Source organism: Myripristis murdjan, chromosome 3 (assembly GCF_902150065.1).
Source record: "Myripristis murdjan chromosome 3, fMyrMur1.1, whole genome shotgun sequence".
NCBI lineage: Eukaryota > Metazoa > Chordata > Actinopteri > Holocentriformes > Holocentridae > Myripristis > Myripristis murdjan.
The window spans coordinates 17,092,517-17,103,414 of NC_043982.1; positions in this window are offsets into that span (position 1 = coordinate 17,092,517).

Here is a 10,898-nt window from a genome sequence, read left to right on the forward strand (position 1 = left end):
TGATGGTCTTTGTTTCATGATATTTTTTGTTCATTTTTTTAACACGGCATGTATAGTTGAAATAAAATATTACTGCACAGAGTGTGCTTGGAATGTTTTTTTTTTTTTTTTTTCTTCCTCTTGTTAGGACCACAGCATCTTGGTTTACAACTTTTGTTTTGTTTTTCAGGTCTACTCCTATCCTGTGTTCCTTGGCACAAATATCTTTGATCAAAATGGAGTTTCTCATGTTGTGGGCAACCATGACAGGGTGGTGGAAAAACTGGACTGCAAAGAGTTAAAAACCAGATGCTTAATGTCTGTGTGAATCTGGCCTAAGCACACGAGATGCCTTCGGTTCTTAGTGCATGACTGGGCTGGGGCTGATGTGCGTCCTGTGCCCTGTGAGCCGAGTATCAGAGAAGTTAAGAGTCTGCAGAATGATTAAGAGCTTCAGGGCTATTTTTGGAGCTCGGTTGTTTTGAAGTTTGAGGCCAGCACAGAGCCAACCACTCCAGATAGCATGTGGGAAAGTTTCCAAAGTCATTTGTTGCTGCAGAAACTGAACATCTGGACCGACTACTGCTGTGGGCCCAAGATCTGAGCCACTAGTGAGCTGCAGCATGCTCACACACACAGATACACAAACACACAGAGACATGCATGCATGCAGCATAAACACACAGAGCATGATGTTAGCATGCACGTAGGTGGGGCTATGAATTACACAGGGCTATGATAAGATCAGCTATCACTGGGGGAGAATAAAGGAGACATAGATGGGGAAAGAGTGTTTACGTCTCTGTTGTTTACGATCCGGTGAGAGGACAATAAGTACGTTGTCCACTGAGGAGTGACAGTCTCCCTCCCCCATCATAAAGCAAACACATGCACACAAACCCTGTGCTCTTGTTTCGCTTATGTGCGTCATTCACTGTTGTATCATGAACAGACAACAATCACTATCCTCCCTCTAATTTAGAGTTGGACAATGAATCAAAAGGCAGATTGCTGCAGCAAGGTACAATATCCAAATTGCAGGAGCTGCAATATTTCAGTGACGGTCAAAAAATAAATACCATTATAAATTAATTTGATTAAGTGGTGCTACAGAACGCTGTGACCTACAAAACATATTCTCCAGACATAAGAAAATCTTTTTGTTTGGTACAGGATCGGTTCAGCTCTGGGGTTTGTGTAGCACTGCTTATATGCCTCTATCTAAAGTGCACACAATTACCATCACGCAGTAAAAAAGCATCATAGCATTTAATTTGTTTATAAGGACCTTCTATTTAAACATCCCCTTTATCTCTGCTCTCTGATCAGCTTTAGAGAAAGCTGACATGGCAGTTGGTCACACGACGACGATTTTGGAAACTCCCCATGTAAAGACTGAACTGGGCAAATGCAATGAGCTACAAATTACCTTGAAAATGTATTGTCTTCATCCTTGGGACAATCTTAAATTATTGATCTCAGGCCATTTTTTTTAGATGTTGTTTGCAGTTGTTTCTCTTCATCATCGTTTGTTTCTTGAGTGCTGTATGTATGTAACATATGACTGTTCTCATCTGCCCTATGCTATGTAATTTTTTTTTTCTGTTTATATTCTCTCGTGAAAAAGAGCTCTTGATCTCAGTGAAGCCACCTGTTTAAACAAAGGCTTTTATGTACTATTGGGCTGCACACAAATGAATAAAACCACATGGAAACGCATAGATTGCACCCCACAGCAGCATAAACACAGGATTTAGCACTGAAACACTAGGACAGGAAGGCCATCTCGTCTCTCCATTTTTCATTACACACCGTCAAAATCCACTCAGGAGCAAGAGAAAACGCCTGGAAGTCAACAACAGCCAAAACTTTTCAAGTGAAAAACAAGAGTGATATGAAAAGGCTTTTTTCATCTTCTAGATTTACACATGAAGAAGAAGAAGGAGTGCGGAGCTGGAGGAGAGGAGAGGGCTCTGAGAGAGCGGGTGCTGCCTTGTTGCAGGGAGGTGAGGCAGCCCTTTGGATGTTTGGCCGGGAGGCTTTGTGGCTCATCGTTGCCGTCAGAATGTTGACACAAGTGCTCCTTCATTTGCTTTCCGCAGGACCTCCTGAAAACTCACACCTCCTAGCAACCCAGCTCTTTCTGTCCCCCTCTTCCCCTCCTCCCCTTCTCTCTCTCTCTCTCTCTCTCACACACACACACACACAAACACAAACACACACACATATTCTCTCCTCTGGGTTGATGTTCTGAGGGGGAGTTGTGGTGTGATTTGGTTTGGGAATAGGGCACAACAAAGAAGTGCCTCTTGCTATTCTCTGTATATCCCATCCTCTCAATTTATCAGATGGTCTGTTTGAATCAGTGGAGGCAGTGCAAACACAGCCAGTGACTCTGTAGCTTCTTTGATTCATTTGTCCGTCCGCCTGGCCACACTTAGTTTCATTACCAGCGTGGACTGCTCCCAGAGAAAAAGCATGCGTGTGGATATATGGATGTGTCCGTGTGAGTGTGTTCGAGTGTGTGTGTGTGTGTGTGTGTGTGTGTGTTCAAGGGACAGAGAAAGCACATGTTCAAAACAAAACAACTCTGCCTTAAGTGTAAGTGGAGCACACGAAGGTCACTCATCAAGCAAATAAATTGTTTAAGTTGGAAGTGCATATGCACTCATAAAGACTGTATAAACTCTGGCACACACACACACACACACACACACACACACACACACACACACACACACACACACACACACAGACAGACCAAAACAGGGACTGATTTTGTCCATCTCTCGTCTTTGGACTCTCTCTGCAGCATCCTATGATGATTAGAGGGAAAATCATCATTCTGTACTCATTTCTGTCATCTTTTCTTAAAAGCTGGGAGGTGAAACCTGCAATTATATTTACAAGCCTCAGTCATGGAAAGGTGCTTAAAGGGTTCTTTGTGGGCTTCAGAGAGTACATGTGCTCTCTCTCTCTGATGTATTAAAACCTGACAGAGTGTCCGGGTAATGCTTCATTTGAAAGTGGAATAAAATGACAGGGGAAAAGTCAAAATCTCTCTGAGTCGGGTTAAAAAAAAAGTTCTGACGCCTTTGCAGAAGAGCTCTGGCTTCTACAGACGGCGAGAGCCATCAAAATCTAATCCATGTGCCAAGCACCCTTACATTGACAGTTGGTTAATGGCACACATTGCTTTGAGGAGTGACTTTAAAAGCAGGCAAGCGAAAGGAAGGAAGAGAAAGGGATTGTTGAAATGAAGGGAAAGGGAAGCGCAGACAGGAAGGGACTAGCATTTCTTATGCCTTTTTGAGTAGATACAGACATTTGGATTGCGGATAAACCACAAACAAACAGGCTTAATGAGGAAAAAAAAAGCATGGCATATTGATGGACCTCTGCCAGTTTCCCCTTACTGAGGCTCAGCCAAGCTGTACAATCAACTGCATTGACACCAAAGAGAAAGAGTGAGAGAGATGACAAGGGGGAAGGGAAATACAGAGATGTTACTTCATTTTCATATTATACTAAGGCTCTAAGAATGATTGCTATGCTCCTCTAGAAAATGCTATTATTTCAGACAACCTATTATTATGTCTTCTGCATGCTACTGCACCTCCACCCGTGTGTTATCATTAGGGATGACTTATTATTTAGGAGGAACGTGAAATGGTATGCATATGGAATGGGCTGCACAAGCAATACACATGACATTACACAGCGAGGCTGAGAAATGAGTAAAAATACATCCAACACCGCACCCCATCTGTTGTTGCAATTTATTGCCAGGTAACGTAAAGTATATTTCATGTAGAGAGCACAGGGAACTTGCACTGTCTATCTATAGCTCCCAAATATGTAATTATATGATCAGGATGTAGTAATATGTTGAGCCCACACAGGCTCTTGTCCCAAAATGGCACTTTTCTGACTGAGTTAAAGCTCATTATGTGATGTAATAACTTTTTTTTAACTACCGCACTAAACACATAACAATTAAGTTTTAAGTGTGTTTTTTCCTGTTTCCTTTTCTTTCTTTCTTTTTCTTTCTTTCTTTTCTTTTCTTTTCTTTTCTTTTCTTTTTTTTTTTTTTTACAATGTTACGGCAAAAAACAAGCCCTATGGACAAAGTTTTTATTTGCTCAAAATGGAATTTTACAATGTAAGAGTAAATCAAATCATGGTTTAATCAAAACGATCACAATAAAGCCCACATCACAGCCTTTCAAACTATTAAATTAAATTATAAACTTTGAGAACAATGTCAACAATATCTCAAAGTTAGGGTGCTTCCACATGAAGTGTGATTGCTTCGTATATATATTATTATTATAGATATAAGCGCTCCTTTGTACCCTCCACTGTTTCTCTTTTAAATGCCAGGAGGAAAAGGTAGATGGGTGGAATAGTCTCCCTAACTTGAAATGATCTCTCTTATTCGAGTGATCATTTATTTATTCATTCATTCATTCATTCATTCATTCATTTATTCATTCATAATTTATTTATTCTATATTGTGCACTTGGAATTGTAATTTACTATGTCATATGTATTTGTATTCTTTGTTGTGTGTGCTTCCTCTGTTGCAAAACTAATTGCCTCATTGGGGACAAATAAAGATATATTGATTGATTGACTGACTGACTGATTGATTGATTGATTGATTGATCGTACAATGGAGAGTACGATTGTCCACCCTCTTCCACTCGCCTGCCGGTCAGCTTTCACATTAGTAATGTTGTTCTGCAACTGAGCACACCTGCATATCTACACACTCCGATATGGAGAGAGAGAGAGAGAGAGAGACAAAGCGAGAGAACACATGGTGGTCGAGCAAGCATGAGAGTGAATGAAGAGAGGGAGCGGCCCACTTCTGTATTTGGTACCGTAGTGTTCACACACAACGCAGACCATGCACAATTACACTCGGCCACATTTGAGACAGGACCAGACTAATCACACGAACTGGACTTTGGGCTCAAGTGTGCTCGGATCTGGACTGGAGTCCCTGATGTGAAGGCCCCCTTAGAGCTGTTTTCAGACTGTCAAGCACTATCTAATTTCTATGAATTTTAGTTCAAATGTATTTATGTAAAAATGAAGTTTAACATGGTTTCAAAAATTTTGTTGTCACCCTGTTTGGTTTTGTTGTTGTCAGGTACAGGTCTTTTGCTTCAGATTAACATTGAGCACTATTAAGTGTTCCATTAAGGTCAAGGCAGAATGAGTAGGATTTTCCTAAAAAAAAAAAAAAAAAAAAAAAAATTATAGATTCATACAAAAATTATCCCACTCAATCACACTGATGAAGTGTTGGTGTGTGTGTCTGCGGAGACCCTGCCCTCTGCCAGCATTTTCTTGTTTTGCTGTGATTACAACTTTTCTGGGAATCAACCTTTGGGCAGCCGTTGTGCAGCTCCCAGCCAATAACAGCTTACAGTGCGGGATCGATAGCACAACATCCAACAGGAAGCTAAGGAAATCACACCTGCAGCCCACAGAATAAAGGAAATCTAGTGAGGAGAAACACCACACCGATAAAACCCGTTCCACAACGGGAGTGAATCCGGGGTTGGCTTTCACCTGCTGGCGAGCACTGAAGGAGAGGATGAGGATGAAGAGCGACACAGTGTCGGCCTGTTTGCTGTTGGAAAGGTAGGTGCCGACAGGGGCAAGGTTACATTTTGGGCGGTCATTTGATTCCATCGCCATCCCAGGAAACAAAAACTTGCCGCCGGTGGTTTGCTTAGCCAGGGAGGAGGAGCCAACTTTGAATGTTGCGTTTACAAACCACAACTGGCAAAACCTCATCCTCCTCATTCTGCCATTAGTGTTGACGTTCTGCACTATTAAATGCTCTATTAAGTTAAGGTTAATCGGCCCAATGCACCACCATGCGTGTCCATTGTGCTATATGTTAAACCTAATTACACAGGAAGAAGCTTTGCCTGTTTGCCTTCCATTTGCCTTGTAGTGATGGAGCTGTACAGTCTGGCATTCAGACTAACAAGGTACTGATTCTGTGCAGCTTGTATGTGCATATCATTCAGTTTCCTGCCATCCCTGCGTCAGGCCGGCTGTTTGGCCTGTGGCTGCTCTCAGGAGATCATTTAGCAGTCTCTCACCCCTGCGTACAGCTGACCCGGCCGTACGGCAGGCTGGTGTGGGAGACAAGACAGAAATGAATATCTGTTGAAAGTGGTTCTTTAAGATGCACCGTGGCTCTCAGCCATGTTCCAACACCTGCAAGTAAAGGTGCTTAGCTGTCGCTTTTCATCTGCTCGCCAGGGAATATGTGTGGGTGTGTGGGCGTGTGTGTGTGTGTGTGTGTGTGTGTCTGTGTGTGTGTGTGGTGTGTGCGCAGGGATGAGGGTGGGGGAGGGGCCAAATGGCTGCAAGCATATCAGGCACAGATTCACTTAGTGAGACTGTAAACACCTGAGAACAAGTCTAAATCTTGGTGTAGGACAGTGTCACGTGTTCAGGGAAGGGCTGTCAGAACAAAGTGTCCAGCTGAGAGCTGCACAGCCCTGAAACTGCTTTGTCTGAAAAATAAATAAATATATAAATAAAAACACAGCTTTATTTTGCTTCTTTTCTTTCCTTTCCGGTCTTTCTTTGCACTCTCTTCATCCTCTCCCTCTGGAGTCTGACTCAGGCCCTTCACTGTGTGGGTGTTCTGGGAGCTTTGTTGGTAAACCAGTGGATTATCCCAATTGCTTTATGACTAAAGCCTAGCCTGCTATTACTGTGCTTTGTCACTGGGAAATCACATCTTCCCAGACACGCACCCCGGGACACACCCTGACACACGCCCAATCCCCCAGGGGGTGACGAGAACAGACACATCTCAGCCGACGCAGCCCAACATCACCTGTGAAGCCCCGAGCCTGGGAAAGCCCCTGACACAAAAATGCATATACACACAAAACACACACAAACAGCAGCTTCTGGTGCAGGCCAACCCCGAGGCAGATGCTGAAGCTGAACGAGTGGGATGCTGTAATAATGATAAAAAGCTTACGCCATGCGGAGAAATATGCAGATTACCTCACAAAACAAAGAACTCTTTTAATTGCTGCTGGAAACTAAATTCTGAAATCACACGTATAAATGGTTTTTATCAGAAAGTGTTGAGAATGACATTAAAAAACACCTTTCTCAATTGTGTGGGACTATTGTGAATGCAGTGTGTTGCCTTTGTTACCGGGCTTAATTGAACATAGCTTGGATCTGACGTTGGCTAACAACATGAAGTTAGCTCCCTCCTGCATTAGTGCCAGAGCAAATTAATTCTCCCTACAGATCAATGGGCTTATGGTCTATACACATCAGCACAGAGAGATTTCACAGGCAGTCTGCTGTATCAGCTGCCTAATTTTCTGCCTCTATTCCACAGCCATCCCCCACCAACCCTGTTCATTAGCGAGAAGAAATCAGATCAACACTCTGATGCCCGCAATACAGGGACAAACAACAGATAGCTTTCTCTCTTTCTATCTCCCTCTTTCTCATCCTCACAAATACTAATATAAACTTGCCCTCCCTGTCCTACCCAGAGCCCTGATCAATATGTAATAGGAATAGAGCTGAACAGACAATCCCTCTCTCTCTCTCTCTTTCTCTCGCTCTCTCTCTCTCTCCCCCTCCTCACTGAACACTGTCTCTTTGTGTTGCGAAGGCGCATCTCCAATCTGAAAAGAGAAGGATGGATTGAAGGAGGGTGGCAGAGAGGAAAAAGAGGCGCAAGTGACGGAGGGTAGAAGATGGCACGGAAAGGAGGGAAGAGCCGACTGCCAAAATGTTGCACAACAACCCCCAGTCTTTCCAACAGGCAGAATTATCATTCAGGGCAAAAACACGTCAACAGTGATCCAATAGCCTGGACCACAGGATACAGCTTAGTACCAACCCCCCCTCCAACAGCACATACCCACACACAACCTAAAAGAGGCATTCAGACATTTACAGCTCTCTGTGAAGACTTCTCGCTCTCCGGAAGGACAATTATATAAAATCTGAAATATGCATTTATCAGCTGGACTGCATCTTACATATCAGCCCTCATACGATTATTCGCGTTGCCATGCAATATCCTTACTGTAAGCCTGATCATGTTTAACCCCTTGACCTTTGATTTTTCCGTCCTTAAGGTTAAAGAGATCCAAAAAGAAAACAATCCAAGGCATATTCTCTTGTGTGAAAAGAAGTAAAAAGCCTTTATTGAAGCAGCAAGATTAACAATTCACTAATGGGCTGCGGCTCACAGGCCTTCCTCAGGGTGCTCACAGCAAACAGAGACAGGTGTGATTAATAAAAACTAATTGCACCACTCACTGGATAACAATCACATGGTCAACAATAACATTCGCTGTATCTGCCGGCTGCGAAGCATCACTGAAGCTACATTCAAGTTAGGGTTTATTAACATTCATGCTCACAGTTAACTACTGAATAAAAGCAGAATTGGCATGAATAAAAATAGCAATATATCTGCACATGATCAAAAAACAGAAAACTAGACGTATACATCCACATACACACATGCACCCATCTATTCATACACATTTACAGATAGACCCATGCACATATATATTCACATCCATACATTTTATACAATATACGTTTTTATACAACAATATACAGCACAGACACACTAACAAGAAACAAACAAAACAACCTAAAGACTATGCTATGTTTGTTTGTTTCTTTTATTAAGGTTTTTGTTAAATTTTTATTTATTTATTTGCTTAATTCACTGATTCTGATGTTCGTTCGTTCACTTCATTCATTCAGTTTAGACTCATGGGGACAAGCACATTAATAAACCGCTGACCCTGAGCTGACCCTAACCGTGAAGCAGGTTAAAAAGTATAAAGTTGTTCTAAAACAAAACTATGTTTCTGTATGTTTTTTTTCTTCTTCTTTCAGAGAGTTTAGTCCAAAAAGCCAGAAATCTATGTCCAAATGGAACCGCCTGCTTTCATCATAGATTTCCATGCTTAAGTGACATGCAAAAGTGCTCTTAAAACCTGCATCATGTGGGGAAAATGGCCGAGAACCTTTAGTCCCGGATGGTATGTTCTCAAGTGTTATTCCTAACAATGGTGGCTAGTCAGCGTGGTAGCCTTAGCTTAGTTGTAGCGTCTCTGCATGATGTGCAAAGTAAAAAGGCTGTCGTCTGGCCTTAGGAGCACTTCAAAAAGCCCAGAGCTGTGTGAGCTGCAGCACAAAGTGACAGACACACACACACAAGGGTCAGTGGCTTGTGTGTGTATGGGCTATGTGCATATGTGTGTTTTGTGTGTTGCCGCATGCATGTTTGAGTGGGCCTTCGCATGTGTTTATGCATATGGAGGTGTGTGTTCGTGCGTGTGTGTGAGCGTGCACTGGGCGAGGGGAGGCCTATTAAAAAGCTGCCTGAGGAGAGGGCTTTCAGTAGGGAATCTATGGGGGGCAGAGAGGATGGCAGGGCCATTGTGTGTCAGAGTTTCATCCTGAGAGCTGGAATTAGAGCCTTTCTCCTCTGCTCGGCTGGAAGACTCTGTACCACCACCGACCCTGTGTTTAATTAGAGCAGCTCTAGAGAGACAGCGGAGAGAGAGAGAGGAAGGGAGGTAGGAACAAGAGCAGAGAGGAAAGAATAAAAAAGAACAATTGTTGGGGGAAAAAAACAGGAGGGGAAAAAAGAAAGAAAAATGCGTTCATACCGTTTGGAAATGCTGTGAGAGTGTGATTTCAAATGTAAAGAGGTGTAAGATAACAACATGATGTGTGCTGTGGTAAAAGTCAGCCCCGGCAGTGTCATGAGAAGAGATGCTACTGATCAAAAACTACAACTCCGAGGATTACTGAGTCTCACCGGGAGCATTCGACTTTCAATTCGATTAACCTCTCCTCTTGCAGGAGCCCTCGCATTAAAACAAGGAGTGCATGATATGCCACTGCAGAGGTTATAATCAAATCAAATGAAGTAAACAAACATTAGTGGATGATAATGAATCCGAGCATTACCTCCAAATAGAGCGGCCATTAATATTGATGATTGTTTTTATCCCTAAGCATCGCAATCCAAAGCTGTATCAATATTTGTCAGAGCAAATGAGTGCATGAATGTACATTTATCAGTGATTGGGTGAGTAAATGGATAGACGGAGGAGATAAGCGCTGACTGTTGTCTCCTCTGCTCTGCTTTATCCGCTTACGCTTGTAAGGTTCATTTATGCTAAATGGGTTGATTGTTATGGGAGGTAAACAAGGTGTCAACTCCTATTCCAGAATAGCTCGTTTTGCTTAATAGTCAATGCTATTAAGGCCTGCTGGTAAAATGGTTTGTCTTTTAAAGGGCTCCTTGTTTGTTAACAAGCAGTGCAATCAGACGGGTCATCCAACTGAAAGGGCAGATAATACAGGATGTCAGTGGGTAAAGCCAGCTGATGATTTGTCTGTGTATTCGTTTGTGTGTGCGCACGTGTTGTAACTCCCATCGGATAAGGCCTCTCAGGAGTCCTCCAGGAAAACAAAAAAGGGTCTCTGATACCAATTACTCATATGGTTTCATGAAAATCCTCATGTCATAACGCTGTCAAGAATTTAGATGGAATAAGGCGTATCATGGGACATCACAAGACTATGGCTGTCCTTGGCTTGACCTGGGAGCATACAACCTACAGCATACACACAAACACACACACACACACACACACACACACACACACACACACACACACACAGAAAGAGAGATCCATACTCCTTCCTGATGTGATGTGTGTCTTGACCCTGGCTATATTTGGGCGCTCTCCCTCCAGTGTGTCTTAATCCCGCTGTCTGCAACGTTACACCTGATTAGTCTGATCATTCACTTCTGACAGGCCCATTCTTAACACTGCACACACACACACACACACACACACACACC